Genomic DNA, 17,328 nt, shown 5'->3' on the forward strand with positions numbered 1-17,328 from the left:
TAATTCCAGACATATATTTTAGTAATACAGTTCAAGCAGCCAGCCATTAACTAGAAAAAAATAAATAAAAAATATATAATTAATATAATATATACAATTATATAATTATAAATAAATATAACGATAATTACATTTTCTTGGCTCTTATTTAGACAGAGGAAAGTGCTAAGGGAGAAGCATCAGAAGAGGCCTCACGCAATAACAGTGGTGTCTCTCAACAGATTTCACATGCTAAAAGAAAAGTCTAATTCGTAGGTGCCCCTAAGAGCACTCAGTGCCTTGGACACAAGCACTTGTTTCTACTCACTCAGCAATCACGCCTCAGTCTTTTCTACAGCACAGCATGTGAAGCCATGCCAAGGCACACGGGAGCATGTGGTTCTGCACACTCCCAAGTCTGCATCTCCTCTCTAGTACATTAACACCTGCTGGTTCTTCTGGAAACCACAACAGCAAATCTTATTCCTGTTGTTAGTATGACTTTCCTGTATATCTGCACTTAGAAATATCTTAACACCTTCCTTAGAAAACAAGTATAACTATTGCAAAATAGGAGAACACTTGTGCAAAAACATAAATACAGGTGTTTCTCTTATCAGTTTATATAATTCACTGCTGAATAATACTATTAAGTCAAAGAGACTTTAAATGAATGCTTCATATGTGATTCGTGCAAGTACAGAACATGCATATTCCTAAATAGGATTAAAATATATGAAGTCTATCATGTTTCATAGCAAAAACAAACAACGTAGTCAGGAAGACATTTCTGTTCTGAAATTTGCATGAGGTTTGAAAATTATTTTCTTTCGTTAAAGTTAAATTGTTCTTTTGCCTTTGTATCGAGAGAATTTTTAATGATAAAAGTTCATGTTCATCCTTTGCTGGTTTGCTACTTCAAAGATAAGAAAATAAAATAGACAAAAATGTCATTAAAAATCTGAGATATAGAATATTTCCTCTCTATCGTAATTTAATAGTATTTTTATTACTGGGCTTATGCTGGAAGTCTAACTAAAACAAAACAAACAAACAAAAAAAACATGAAAACCAGAACTGACAAAAACAAATGACACAAAAAGCTCTCAGCTCCCTTCAGTGCTCAGAACACTGAATTAACATATTTATTGAATTACATTGGCAATAAAGACAGCAATATATTTAAATTCATTGATTTTTTTTTCTTGACTTAAAAGCAACACAGATGCTTATTACAAAACAGCAGTTCTTCTCATTTTTATCAACCCCTTTTTTTAACAACCAGTGACATTGACAGTTTCAAGCTTAATTGTACATTCAGCATGTACTGTTAATGACATTAGATAAATGGATCACATCAGAATGCAGCAGCGTCAAAAGAGACCACGTGCCAATCTTACAAATTTAAAATCAAACAAGCTACTATGTAGACCCTGACTCTTCAAGTTGTTTATCAACTGAGTACTAGAGAATATTTTGAATGTCATTATACATCAAACGATGAACGATGTGCCTACTACAGCCTGTGTTCCATTTATACAATGAAATTTAATTACATGTTATAACTATGCCATCTTAGAACTATGGTAATTAAAGGGGTACAGTACATGGCGTTTTATTCATTGTAAGCCCTTATTTTCAGAGGGCTTAACTCAGCCATGCAAATTTACTTATCAAAGGGAGGAGTCTGTCACAAACACAGCAATGCTTGCTGCAACCACGCTAAAAAATATTTGAAACTTCACAGCACCGTTGTGGATGTTGTTAGAATGAGCCCGAAAACTCTTTTTCCATTGCTATATAAGATCTCAGAACAACAGCTCTTTAAAATACCAGCTAATGTTTATGGGCATGTTTTGTTTGTATACATCTCTAATCAGATCTCTGAACACAATTCTCAGCCTCGCTGCAAACCATCTTTCAGCAAGCCCATCATTAGCACAAGTGGTGAGCCTCCCAAACAATTAAGAAGCACGAAATCGAGGTCCTTAAGCAGCAGGGTGTTTGGATAAAATTTTCACCTGTACAGGCAGCTGCAAATTGCAATCCTCTGCATCTGCACAAGCAGTCGAGCATGAGGCAGCGGTCGAGCGGGACAGGGGAATTGCCAAGCCGTACCCACGGGGGCAGCTTGGAGAGGTGCCGAATTAACGCATCTCACGGATTTCCAGCCCTCATTCATTCCCTGTTCTACAAAACCAGCCCTGCCCCTGAGGCTCACAGACATCTGAGGTTGTGCTGGCTGGCTTCATGTATGTGCGGTGGCACAGAACGTACAGATCTATCTTCCAAGAGGTGTGCAGGCACTCAGTGAAAGCAGCACTGCCTTTCCTTCCCGGATAAACTCTCATGCGTTCTTGGATTTCCAGAGAAAATGGAAACAAATCCATAATTGGATTATTGCTTATGGCGATGATAAAAAATTCTCCATCAACTAGCCAAGACTCATGTCACCTTCCTCAGCTAAATCTGCTATTCTACCCATTCTCAGTGCTAGGCTACTTAAAACATGTGCCGTTGAGCAGTTATCAAGGAGTACAATCTCAGATTTCTTTTGTCCACTCAAATGATACACTATGAGGTGCCCTGCATTTCTTGGGGTAGGATGTTGGACAAACACTTTTTTCTCCAAAAACACAGACAGAATGTACTTGCAGGAAGCAGTAATAAAACTAACTTTATCCTCAACCCACTGAACTAGGCCCATGAATCCTAACAGGCAGCTGTCCAGAATAGCAATGTCCTGTGAAAACCAACAAAAGAGGCAATTTAAGGACAGAGCATTGCCTTGCTTCTGCAGATCTAAGACTTATTTTAAGCTTTTTGTGTGTATGTGTGTGTGTGTGTGTGTGTGTGTGTGTGCATACGCGATCAAATCAGCATCAACCCAATTATGCCTAAGGTCTATCTTCTTGTTAGATGGCAGGGTCAGTCACAAATGAGCAGCCTCTTGCAATTTTCCATCGAATCAGCTCTGTAATTTGAGAGCTAATGCAGACATCTCATGAAAACAAATCATCAGGCAGCATTAGTTCTCCCCCTCCTTCCCAAAACCAAGCATTTGAAGGGATTTGGGTTTTTCTTTTAAAAGCCAATTCTCCTTTTCATGGAAGCCAATGCAATCTATAGTAAACAAAAGTCAGTACTCCATTTTAGACCTCCATGAATATTTCAAACCTGCACACCTTTTTTTTTCTCATTTTGTTAGGTAAAGGACAGATTATTAATTTTAAATAGAGGAATTTTTGCAAGAGGTGAGACTGCAAAATGCAAATCTGTAGTCATAAAATTACTTGCTGAGGGCTCAGTACTTTTATAATAATAAACATGTTCGGGGGGAAAAAAGCAAATGCTTTTTTGTCAAGTGTTCTTCGTAATTAAAAGTATCTGAAATCTTCAGGAAAAAAAAAAACTGGTAATTTCTAACAGGAGGATAGAAAGGCTGTGCACAGTGAAGTTCAGACAAAATCCAACTTGAGCTGTTTCATTCCTCCAACCTCTGCTTTTTTTCTTACAAACTAAGCCACTGAATCCGTACATCTAAACTGCCAGCAAAAACAGTAGGATGATAAGGAAGATCCCTAAATTATTCAAAGTGGTTTCTGGGCTTCAAAAGACTCCTTCACTTTGTTCCTTTCTGTATCTACAGTTATTTCAGTTCGCCTGCGGCTCTGACACAGGCAGCATTGTGTCTGTGATGTTGAAAGAGAGGAGAGATTCTGTGAGTTCGGGCAGATGCTGGAGCCCATGAAGGACACGGCGGCCACTTCAGCAGATATTGGGATGCAATGAGTTCAGAGGAGCTGTTCCCTTCTCCCTTTCGCTTGCCTTTCCATTTCCTCCTACACTACAGCGCTTCCACAGACACCAGATGGAATTTGTCAATCTGAGGTTTAAAATGTAAGATGCTATTAACATATGCTTTTAGTGCTTAGTAGCATATAGACAACACTCCCAAAAGGGACCTAAGGCTTCTAAAGAGGAAAATGATACCAGGATCAACATCCTGCCCTAATTCACTGGTCCGCTGCTGGTAGAGCCCATAAGTGTTCTGTTGTTTTTCTGTGCTTCTCTAATGCCAGCAATCCCATTCTTAACAGCAGATAATAAGCTGCCAGAGACACCAAGCTTAGGAAGCTGCAGAGATTTCTAGCACCTTGTCTCTTGGATATAGACACCTTTTTATTCTCCCATCCACAGAAGGGATCAGAGGAAATACCCTTCTCAGTCCTGCCAGCTGCTGGCCAAGGGCTGGCAAGTCTGTGGCCTTTCATACAACCTCCCTCTGCAGTCAGTGGGATTGCTCACACAAACACAAAGCTGCTAAATCAAGTACACAAGAGGAATTGAAAAGCTACGCGCTAATTAACTTCAACATGTATTTTCATCACATATGTGAACATACAGGGTGTGCTTCTCTGTATGCTCCTCAGCTTTAAGGACTGAAATGCAGGAAAAAGTCTGGGATTCCAAAACATGGGCACAGTTAGAGGGAGGACTGAGGCCTCATACCAAGAGAAGAAAATATTAAAGCAAGAGCTCACAGAAACTTTTTCCTTCAGCTAACTAGCCAAAGCAATGCAGTCAGCATAGTCTGGTTTTAAAAAGGGCTCCTGATGACCCTAAACGTGTTTCCTAGGGAGGAGGTGGAATCACTGTCCCATGAGGTTTTCAAGAAAAAGGTAGATGTCACACTGAGTGACGTGGTTTAGTGGGCATGGTGGTGATGGGTTGATGGCTGGTCTAGTTGTATTTTCCAACCTTAATGACTCTATGATTCTCTATAAAGAGCACTGCCAAGGAAGCTGATAGGAAGAGCTGCAGAGGCTCCATGCTCCACTGCCCCCAGAAAGGACTCCTGGAGGGTCTGGGGAAGCAGCAGTGCCTCAGAGCCAGGGCACAGGCACAGCCCAGGGAAGGGCAGTGCATCTTGCATGCAAACATGCCTCAGCCACCACCTCTTCCTGAATAACTCCCATATTTATAAACAAAAAGGAAAGGAGCAGCAGAAAAAGAAAAAAAAAATCCATCAACCTCCTGCAAGATAAGGGTTTTGTTTGCTTCCTCTTAGAGTCCCTTCAATCTGCTTTTCATCAGCAGTCCAGCCCCATCTCCCCTCCCGCTCGCACTAACATTGTGGAGCTAGGACTTATAAGAAGTGAAGATTGCCTTCTCAGATAAAAGAGATTTTCTAATGTTTGGCTTTCTGGGTGTTTCTTGTGTAGATGTACGGCATGCAGAAATATTGGCTGGCTAGTTCAGTTCCAGAAATCTCAAGAACCAATTTTGTTCTTTGCCAGCAACACTGCCATGCTCTGTACACTCACTGGATTCCTGTGTGCTCTCCCTGTGATATATTCAGGATTAAAATATATACATGTAAGCCTCATAAGCAGGCTTAGCCTTCTCAATGCATCTGCTGCAGTAAAGTTCAAGTAGAAATATATATGCATTAAGGAGATATGATATTGCAATACAAACTTACATTATGTATTGCATATATATATACACCATAGTTACATATACTATGTGCCTTTATTATAACACAAATATAGCATTCAAAGGAGAACCGCTCTGGAAATACCAATTCAGTATCAGAGACTTTCAGTAACTTTAAGGTCCACAATAATTCTCTAGTGACTTTTTGCAACACCTGTTTTCTGAGTGTATATCACAACATGTAACTACAGCAGCATCCATTAGGGGTGAGCTTTCTGTCTATATCCCAGCATTACTCAGCATCAGCCAGAAGAGAACCAGTCACCCAAGGGAGGATGCAACTGTGGCACAGGAAAGAGGGGTGGGAGGAGAAAGGATGTTGATACAGGCTTTACGGCCAGGGGCTGTGCCTGCCCCTGCATTAAAAGTCATGTCTGTATTTCTAGCACCCTGGATTAAACCAGATACCACTCCACTCGCCCTAGTTTTATTCACACTGGGTTTCAATCTACTGGGTGTAATAGGAAGAGAGCACTACCAGCAAGGAATTTTCTGTAACAAAACTAATAATACGTGCTTAAAATTACCCCAATCACAGTTTCTTTTCTTGAGTATTTCCTTCCTATCTCAGACTTTTCTTAAATCCTTAATCTCCTAACCAATTTGTGTTGATATTCATGAATCTATGCAAAGGTCTGTCCTTTAAAATCCACAGAGCACCACACAGACTTGCACTGGCGACTGCTGAATCAAGGCTTCCACAGGACTCTGACCAATTCCACAGTGGCAAGCAGCAAACGGTAGCTATGGCAGACAGTAAGGAATATTGTTCCAAACAAGAAATGCCATGAAATCCATTTATTGTACATCTCCCGTGGGAACACAGGGAAGTACATACATTGACCACATACTAATATTGCAAACCACCAGTAACTATGACCAAAATCTGGGGATCTTATGAGACAAACATACGAGTTCTCAACACACAAAGATTCAGAACGGAAAATAATCCGTACTGCCCAAATGGCAAATACACAGGACTGAGATCTTTTGATATATTATTTGAAATGGGGAGAATTGTTCTCATGAAAATTTTAAGTTCTCATCCAATCAGATACACTGTAAATTATTCTTCCCTTGCATTGTCATCAACCAGGGACACAGTGAGAACGAATCTCTAAGTATTAAAAATATTCATATGTAGGATCTAGAATCTACTCAGGCTATAGGTTGAAAAATTCAAAATAACAGCAATTACATGCAGTATAAAAATTTACTTCCAGTTGCTCTGACAGCATCTTAGAGAACATTTACAAACATATGCAATTTCTAGGCTGTAACAACAACTGGAAGAAAAATAATATTCATCTAGTAAAAAACAAAACAAAACAAAAAAACCCTACCATTGTCAGATCCAAGATAAAACTGTAATTCCAGCAGGGTATGATGAAGTTATAGTATAAAGCAAAGCACTAATATTATTTGCTTTTCCTCAGATCCTTTTTTCTTCTTAGTGGCTTCTGCCACTATGGTTGCAATATCAGTTATTTTCCAATCTTTTGCACATGGAAAAGGGGGAAGAAGAAATAAAACATCTCTTATTTGCTCATGTTTGGATTTTCAATATTTTTTCCCTTGATAGCTTCTCCTTTGAGCAGTAGCAGTGTCAATTCCCCAAGGGCAGAATTCAAGTCTCAGAAATATGAACGCAGCATACAAATTTCCCTAGTGCTTTCTAATAGTTTGTTAAACTCTGAGAAATGTTACCTATTGAAATACATATATGCATTTCATAAGTCCAAAACCAGCTGCTGATGCCATCTATACGGAGCCACAGAGCCACTTATTAGCTTTATGGAAAAGCCCCCAGTTTATGCAAACAGCTGAGTTTGAACAGCTCCTGCCAAGATGAATACCACACCAATGAACAGGCACGCTTCCATACACGTTCCCCAGGAATCATTTTCCACATCTGCATGGCAGGGTGCACAAGCTACAGCTTTGTGAAGCGCTACAGAAATCGCAGGGCAGACCTGCCTATGGACTTCCCGCTTTGTACGCAGCCAAAGAAAGCCCTCTTTGTACATCTATCCAGCCAGCCGATCCCCAAGCCTGAATTCGTTCCCAGTGTCACAGAAGGGCAGTTCTGCTTCCATAACCTGTGAAGCTCTGAAGCTTTCTGCCAATTAGCGTAAAAGGTGGTGAATTTGTAATGTGGGGTGTGAGAATGCAGCAGTCACTGCAGCGGTCACTAAACACCCAATAATGGAGAGCGCTTCTAAGTGCTCCTGATTACAGTTTAATGTATAAGCAATAGCCTGCTGATGGTCAAAAATTAAACGAGGAAGAATCTTCCTCAGTGCATGCCAACACCCACAGTGAGGCTGATTTTCTGGGCAGACGGTTATTAAATCAGGACTGAAGGTTTGCAGCAGCAAAAGCACTCTGCAGACAATAAATTTCAATTGCATGCATTGTTCTCAATTTTCAAAATAAGCTGCCAGCTTCTTTTTTTTTTTTTTTTTGGAAGATAGCACCCACTAACTAAAATGCAAACATTAAGCAAGATGACAGCACCTACTTGGTCACAATTCAGCTAACTTCTAAATAACATTTTAACTCTAAATGTTTTGCTCTATAAAATTGTGTCAGCAACCATTCCAATGACTGCATATCATTGTTTTGGTTTGCATCGATACTTCTACCAAGTATGGAACCTGCCTCACCTTCTGGATCTCGTCTCTTTAATTAATTCATTACTTTAGTTAAAGTCACAGTCCACAGACCAGAAATGTGAGCCTTTTATCAACTGAAATTTATGCTGGTATTTTTTTTGAGCAGTTTTACAGAGAGTTGAAATACTTTGTTGAAATTATTTAATGGGCATAATTTCATAATTTATCATTAGGAATGAATGTTAGAATTCCATATTCTTCACATCCTTTTTAAGCCATTAGGCAGAAACAGCAAAACATGTATATGTCAATGCCTTTTGCTTTGCTCACCTGCAAAAACAGTCCTTACGAGCAACACATCTAAAAGCATTTACTTCTAGAACGGAAATCATTTCCAAGACACTCATTCAGAGCCAAACCTGATAAATTTAATGAAGCAGATCTCCTCACAGCACTGGGGTCTCTGCACACAGCCCCGCTGGAGGAAGGGTTCGCAGCCCCAGTGAGAGCATCCTAGCGGAAGCACCAAACACGATGCCATTAACAGCAGTGAAAGTTCAGAGCAGCCATTAATTTTTTACTTCCAGGCCCCAGCCACTTGAAAGCAGCATTCATAGAATAAATATGTTTTGGATGCCTTCCTAGTTCATTGGCCTTATATATAACCTTGACTGTTAACACACTTCTCCTTCTTATTAACATACAATATGCAAACTAGACACAGAGACAGACATAACGCGTGTGGAGCACTCTAACTCATCCAGCAGAAGTGCAATGTCTGTCATCAGGTACAATAAATACCAATATGACTTTTTACTTTTTTTTTTTTTTAAATCAGCCTCTTACAGACAAAACTTGGATGCTGATTGCAAGAGCTTCGGCTGAGATTTTGCAGAAAGTGTTTGCGTCCATCAGTGCAGAGAGATCAGTATAGCACATTCCAAAGTGTGCTTTTGAATTCAAAGAGGTGCTTGGAATTTTAATGGAAATTTGGTTGAAGCACAAGACAACAAATGCTAAAATGCTACTTTTAGCATTTATCATACTTTTGTTTAAAGATAAAACTTCTTAACAGAATAAAAGAATATGGCTATTTCACATTGGTTTTAATAAAAGAGCTATCAGAGACAGCCATACAAACCAGAACAACAGAATCTCCTGAGCCACCACGTCTGCAATACCCATAACATAAATTGAGATGCTAAGTAAAGGCGGCATGCATTACGTTTTCTGGATATTTTATCTTCCTTTACATCAATCTTACATAGCATTGTCACAGGAAAAAATTGGCCAAGTCACATGATTTCAGTGAAATCAGGATTAAAGTGGTTTATTGATTTATTAATGGTATGTAATTAACTGGCAATCAGTGAGCTATACATTTAGGATCAACAACAGCAAAACACATAAACCACAATACTAGGCACTTATAAAATGATAGGAAACGCTTACAATTTTCTAATCATTCTTTATTGTTTGTTAACTCCAAAATCTGTAATCTCCATGGCCATGTTCACACTCATAACTCTTGTACCACATGCACCTTCTCTGGCAGATGTAGGGCCTCCAGCTCCATCTCTCCTGCTTTCCAGTAACTCACTGGAGAAAACAAGCCCTCACAGCCAGGTACAAGTTCTCAAGGTGGGTCTCACTTTCCTCTCTGCTTCTATCAAGGCCATGTTGCTATGAGGGGGCCATGTTGACTTCCTACAAGCTACATGTACTATATCTATTTATGCTGGGGCAGGAGATGCGATAAATGAACCAAAGTTAAAAGGTTGACTTCAACCAGATTGCAGCAACGTTTATAACCAAGCATATAACCGTTAGGTATCAAGAGTAAGTTACTAAGAACAAATATCACAGTGATTAAGCTTTAAAGTTGGGCATTCGTTGTGCTGTTTCACAATGTGAATTAACATGGATTCATCCTAGGATATTTTATTCAGTAACACTGATATCAGAAGAACAGTCAAAACACAGGTATAAAAGACAACACAGAAACAAGTTAATGTTTTCTGGACTTGGGAGTTATCAAAGCTTCACAGAATTGAGGTAGTGTGCCCATGCAATAAAAGGAAAATTGTAATTTGCCACAGATGACTTTAACAGGATGCCTGCACTGCTAGCATGCCTCAATGAACACCTGCAACCTTTGCAGAAAATATTGCTTATTCTTCAAAATAAGGGACATTGAATTTGTTATTTTGCCTGAAAACTCCTCAAACAAGCATCAATAATTAGATAAGAAAGATGAGAACAATGCCAACCACTTCAGTGCAAATGGATAAATGGACTCCTCATACTTAAAGGATAGCTCAAAACACAATCAACAGGGCAAAGAATGGACCTGAAAGTAATTACAAAGGTCAGTCATGAGGTTAGTTACATGCATTTTAAATATTTTTATGTATTTTATATCATAGTGTGCATAGTTTAAGATGAAATGTTACTAATAAGGAAGAAATGTGGAAGTCTGCTTTCAGGAGCCACAGCTCTCAAAGTAGCGTTACTCCTGTATAGGTTTCTCAGGCAGGAGTAAGCAACATGAGGTTTCAACACCAAGTGAAAAAACACCATCTTCACTGTGCACAGCCTGTGTGGGACTGAGCATCCAACCAATTTTGAGGATCCCGGAGATTACAAGAAGGGATTCATTTCTTCTTGTGCTTCTAAGTGGTTCAGGCTCTACTGATATCTCACCAGAGGCAACTGGTTCCCCCTCACCTATTATCATTGTCCTGCGTCAATTCTGAAAGACCACCAACTACAAACAGATACCGAACCTTCCTTATCTTGAAAATCACAATTTTCCATCCACTCTCATCTTAAGAGTATCCAGCCTCCAATCATTAAAGTACAGCCTCCAGCCAGTCCTCCTTCCTGCCACGTGGGGTTTGGGCTCCTCTGTGTGGTGGCTCAATGTCCTGGCCAGGGTACACCTCCCACTGGGATGGCCAGTATCACCCTCAGCCCTAGCATAGCACCAGGCACTCCTCATAATCTGGGACCTGGATGGTCACATTCTCCTTTTGGTTGCTCCCTTCTGATGCACCAGGTTTCTTGGTTTAGGGAACATGCTCTGGGAGTCATCACTGTCAGCAGAGTGCAGTCTCACACCATCTTCAACAGTACTGCTAGGTCCACTGGCAGTCCCTTACATGGGGGACTGCCATGTAAGCAGCTGATTTAACATTTCACTTCCCTGGGCATCTTCACATTTAAATAGCTTGGCTCCTTCTACACTACCACACTCTCTTTCCAGAAAAAAAATAAAATTTACGCTTTATATAGAGATTAGAATATAACAGATGATCATTCTTGACTCCAAGAGACATCATTAGCTGTTTTTGTCTAAATCCACTCACATGTATAAACCTCAGGGAGTGACAAAAATTGTTTGTACATGCTCAGTGTTGTCAGTTTCAGTGTTATTCTCCCTGATATCCAATTTCCCAATTGGTGAAATAGCACTTTTACACATTGAGCAAATTCATTAATCTTTTTGAAACATTTATATAGTACAGCAGTGATTGACACTGAAATGTTTAAGAACAAATTAATAATTACATATTCATCATGCAATGTGAACAGAGCTCACAGTATACACAGATTGATGAAAATAAAGATAAATATGGAACAGGTACTATTCACTGAGCAAAAAGAGGCACTCTTGGATGCTTACATTCAAACAGCTACTTAAACGTGGACTGGCCTAAGTCCAGGTCTTGTCACACAAATAAGTACACTAGTGAACCCAGTCCACTGACTCACAACCTCATCCAGGTGATGAAGCCAAATGGCAGTTCCTGCTCCCTCTCAGGCCCAAAATAAGCCACTTCTGAATGGTAGATAATAAATATCACTTGTGACATCATTCTAAAGGGTAAGAAGCGATTTATATTTATATGAATAGACATAGAGGACAAATATGACCTACGGGAATATGCTAAATGTCTTCATGTGAAAACCAGAACTCTAATATTAACAGAAAAATTGTCTCTCTGAAAGATATTTTCTTGAAGCCCAACTGGTATCAACATACACATCTGCTAACATTTATGTTAGGTAACTACATTTGCACACCTGATCATCTTTCAAAAGGGCAAATGCTTTGGTTTCATCAAAAATATAAACATACCTAAAAGCAAAAAGTTTTTTAAAATATAAGATTATAAATCCACTAAACTGCTTTGAAAGCCAGGAATATAAGAGTTTGATTTCTAATACTCTCTGTGGTTTTGAAACAAAGAAATATCATTACCGCTACCTTTTTAATTTAAATGGGCTTTGCAGATTTATTTACATTGGCAGACAATTGGATTCAGTCCATGGTGCACACCTAGTAAGTAAACATCTCTTAGGAAGAAAGCAGGGCACTAGTGGACAAAGGGGATTTGGAAACTGTTTAACTATGTTTCTTCTCTGTATTAATTACAGCAAAGCACCCAGGGCATCTATATGACTTTACATCATTTATTGTAATTTCCACTCCTGAGAATTTTAGACCTTGACAACCAGAAGTTACAAAACCTGACCTCCACCCAAATTCTCAGAAGAGTGGTGTTCACATTCAGCACTAATGAGGAACCCAAGTTAAAGTCCAAGCAATGCTAACTATTGAATGAAATGCTTCCAGGTTTTGGTCTTGACACTGAACCATCACTCAGCACCCAAACATTCCTCTGATAGAGACTGGCTTCTGTGATGGTCTCATAAGAAAATTGTTCTGTTCAGACCATGTTATATTAGTAGGGTGAAAGCACCGAGAAACACGACTGAGTTTCGTAATACTACATATGAGTATGAAGTAGAATTTAGGCAATCTTCAGTTTCAGAGTTTGAGAAGCAGTCTATGTGGTTATGTTGGGTTTTTTGGTTGTTGTTTTAGTTTGTTGATTTTTTCTTGTTGGTGGTTTGTTGTTGTTTTTAAACTGAGATTGACCTTAATTACCAGAATTAAACTCTATGAATTACAAGAGCTCTCAGACAATCAAAATAATTCCCCTAAATTTCAACCACTCTTAATGAACAGCTTATTAGCCAGGAGAAAAGCATCAGTATTGTAACTCAGTGGAAATGAGACCAAATGCCACTGAGACTCTTTATTGCCTCTATATTCTTCACTTTATTCATTGTCAGTGAATGAATCTCTTCACTTTCCGCTAGACAATTCTGAGCAACTGTTCACTTCCAATGATTAAGTAATTTCATAAACTAGAAAACAAACAAGCACTCAAGGGTTTTCTTATTGTTTTTTTTTTTTTCCCCAGTGAGGGTGAGAATAAGGAAGACAAATGGAACGAGAAATAATAGAGTAAGGAGCAACATGCACAGACACTGCAAGCTTAATCTGCACAAAACAAAGGACATGTCCAAGTAGAAGCAGCAATTCTCACAACATAGCCCCACTGTTTTGAGAAAAGTCAGCTCAGAAATCAGAAAAAAAGATAAAAGAAATATCTTAAGTGATCTGAAAACTCTTGTAAGATAAGAAAGAAAGAAAACTGGAAAAGGAAAGATCTGAAAATAAGTTTTCTATTTCACCCTTGACTTCTCTGGCCCATTATGTTACATCTTGCCTTTGCCCTTTCTATACTGATAGCAAACTGCTGTGATATTATCAAGATTCTTTTCCTCCACCTGCATTTTCTGCAAATCCAGTTATTAATGTTTACTTGAATTAGTCCTCCTTTCTCCTCTGATTATTCTTTAAATTGCTATTTGTAAAGTATATGAAGGTTGGAGGATTTTTGCTATTAATATTCTCATGAAGCATATGAGAAATGCATCTGCATTTCTTCAGCTATGCAGTTTTTACTTGCAGAACATTTCCACAGAGGGAAGATGGAGGGACAGTGTGCAGGATTGAGCAGGATAAGCTCCCAAAACTCTCTGAATCTCTCTTAAAATTCAGGATGAAATCACTACACCATTGCTCATTCCTCTACAGGCACTTAATATAACATTAAGGAAAAATATTGACTGTTTGAAACCAAATATAGCTTGGAAGCTATAGAATTCTCCTGTAAAGAATTCACTAAAAATTTAGCATATTCCTAAACAGTGCTACTGAATTTTTAACAGGTTTCCATCACTTTTCTTTCATCTTCCACTATCCCAAATAAAATATTACATAAAGGATAATTTTATTCATTTCACAGGACACAGGTGGACAACCTAATATGTCTACTCTCTTTCTTGAAGTAAATTGAATTTCCCATTTCAGTACTAGGATTCAAGTAGAGATGGAGCTTCCAGTAGATTTGAAGGCATCCATAGTGAAACAACATAATTCTTGAATTATAAAAGGACATTTTTGTCTGTTGGCATTAAGAGGACTTTGGCATAGAATTGCAATATTTTACATTTAAAAAGCTGTAATTAATTTAATACAAAGCCAATAGCTCACTAAAAATACACGTATCTTTCTCTGTTTTCCTCAAATCCATATGGTAAAAATATAAGCTGGTTTCATTCAGCAGCTGCAAACATTTCCAGATAACTACATGCTGTTAGTCAAACTGATGATAACTGACTTGGGTACAGCCAGTAATTTATGACATCTGTTATTCACAGAAAAGAAGAAAACACTGATCACATCAGCCTGGGATGCTTTATTTCAAGACATTTAAACTTTATCAGTAAGTTATTATCTCAGACATTTTCTGAGAGAAAAATAGCAGGTTATGTGTTAATTGTACGTAAAACAATTAGCTGAAGAAAGCAAATGCATTCTAGTTGGAACTTCAGTAGCCAACCATTCTCCCAAAGAGTTATTCTATTGTTTTGTAAGAGTATGTACTCCCTCTACAGAGTGCAACAAATGGCACTGTATAGTGGTCTATACATGTAGAAGGTACTACTTTCAAAGTACAGACTTGAAAAAGTGGCAGCAGAAGAATGCTTAGTGACTTCATCGTCAAGATGAAGTTAAACCTAGCACGTACGAAAACTGTCTATAACTTTCGGTTTAAGCTTCAGACATGTAGGTTCATTACAGAAGAAGATTTATAGTAGTTTCTTCATACCTTGGCAGTTCAATTAATTCTGTTTGAAAAATGGAGAACACCAGACTATAGAACTCTTTAATTTTTTAAAGTATTAAGTAATGCAACAGATCACAAATTTGATCTGAATTATGAGACATTCCTTCATCCCACCGTGAGACCACCCTTCGGGCTATCTGCTTTATAAAATTATCTATTTTTATATCTTTGTAATACACGTATCATTTATAAAAGTAAACCTGTAGTTCAAAATAAGAACATGAAATGCTGAAGTGTTATGAATAGAATCTATGTCAATTTTCTTCAATTTCTTTAGCTGAGCTTTAAGGCTATATGCCAAAACTACTGATCATCTGAAAGACTGAATTAGGATTTCCATTAATGAAGTTGTAACTTACAGTGTCATGAAGAACAGACATTCTCCAAATGATTACTCTATTTATTGCTTATTTACAAAATTTTCATGTGTAAAAAGGATTATGTATATTGGAGAAATCATTAACTTAGTTGCAAAATCAACAGGTAACCACAAGGCAAAACTTAAAAGACATTTTTGGTGGGTTCATTTTGTTTTCCATAGTTTTCTGAAGTTTTGTTACTGTGTCCAGGACAAAAAACATTTAAAATGTTTAGTTTGGGGAAACTGCTTCCCTTGAGCTGGTTGAGAAGCTCTACAACACTGCTGCCACGAATTTGACACATTTCCACTGAGCCTGCTCTCCAAAAAAAAAAAGTGAAACGGAAAAAAACAAAGGAGAAACCAGGACATCAAACAATTATTTAGTTAAGTTTCCAAGTTGATCATTTTGCTTCTTATTCTACTTCCATGATTCCCACATTCTAGCATGACTCTCTCTTTTTCTCTTCCAATTACTAAACCCATATGCGATTTTCCAAGTAGGGCTTTCATTCTAGGGCTAAACTTAGAGTAGCATCCAGCTAAGTCATCAGCTGGTAAAGCACCTACAATGCACAGCTGCAGTCACCTCATACCCACTCCAGAAACAGATCCAACAGTGCAAAGGTTTCCCAGAATTATCCTGATGCCGCTGGTACAAACTACGTAACAGTCAACTACTGTGTACTACTAAATATCTTGTTTCATTCTCTAGGCTATATTCAGAAGTTTTTTGCACCAATTCTGTTAACAAATTCCATCTTAAAATGGCCTAGAAATAGTCTCTAAAAACAGTGGACTGTACTTTCCCTGGGTTGAATTTTAGCTTGCCACCAAGAATTATGGTGCTTTCATAAGACAATGTTAACACAAGTATCCCTTCTAGAAGATGCTGGTCTAGGGCTAGAGACACAAGGAGGCAATAGCATGGCTTCACCCCCTCTCTGAGAAGGGGTCAGTGTATTCTGCTAACTACATCTTATGGTGACTTGACAGAGTAGACCTGTAGAAGAATGAAGTTCCAGATGCCTCATGGAAACCCAGCTGAATATCAAAATGATTTGGCATTTCTTTTCAGGCAATGAGAATACAGTTATACACAGACTCAGTACATATTGTATACTGCAGCCTAAATCATTTACCTACCATGTGGAAGTAAGGCTAAGCGTTGAGTTCTAAAAGCCTTCAAAGCCAATTTAGAGAACATAGACAGTGAAGATGTTGGAGCATACATCGAGTAAGAGTCCACGTTAACCTTACAGCAAAACTGCAGTGATACTGTGCATCAGCTTGCTCTTCTTCTTCAGAATGTAAATTTGTTTCACAGGTTCTCTGTCCCTACAGCTACAGTCTTCAGCTATGTATTCTGCTCAGAAATAGAAATGTTTGAGTTTGAGTTTTGTTTTTATTTAAAAAGACAGCAACACTAGAAACAACAAAAATGCTATGGCAAAAGTGTGTTAAAACTTTGAAACAGATCAGAAGTGCAGTGACTTGTTTGATCTAATTTGCTTTAAAAGCTTGTATCGAGATATTTAACAGACTTTGCTCCCACATAAGAAAATTACTGTGCAATTTCCCTCTTGCCCCCAACCCTGAAAACTCTCTTTGATAGCTACTCCTGCTTTCCTTCCTGTAAAAAGCATCCTTCAAGGTCTACATCAACAGGAAGAAACAAAATCACAATTGCGGAGTGATACTCTGTTCTGCGTTAAGCTGAGTTCACTTAACCTCATCATCAAAATGTACAATACATGACGGTATTTGCTCTTGTGTTTGTAGGAGATTAATATTCTGACAAGGTGCAGTTTGTGTGTGACTGAATTCA

At 38.4% G+C, this 17,328-nt stretch overlaps 1 protein-coding gene across 2 annotated transcripts in view; it reads right to left on the reverse strand.

Moving 5' to 3' along the window:
* The window catches only part of PTPRN2 (protein tyrosine phosphatase, receptor type N2), a 636,306-nt gene that overhangs the window by 504,235 nt on the left and 114,743 nt on the right, over positions 1-17,328 (reverse strand). The window lies entirely within an intron of this gene.

The sequence above is a fragment of the Numida meleagris genome, chromosome 2, assembly GCF_002078875.1.
Source record: "Numida meleagris isolate 19003 breed g44 Domestic line chromosome 2, NumMel1.0, whole genome shotgun sequence".
NCBI lineage: Eukaryota > Metazoa > Chordata > Aves > Galliformes > Numididae > Numida > Numida meleagris.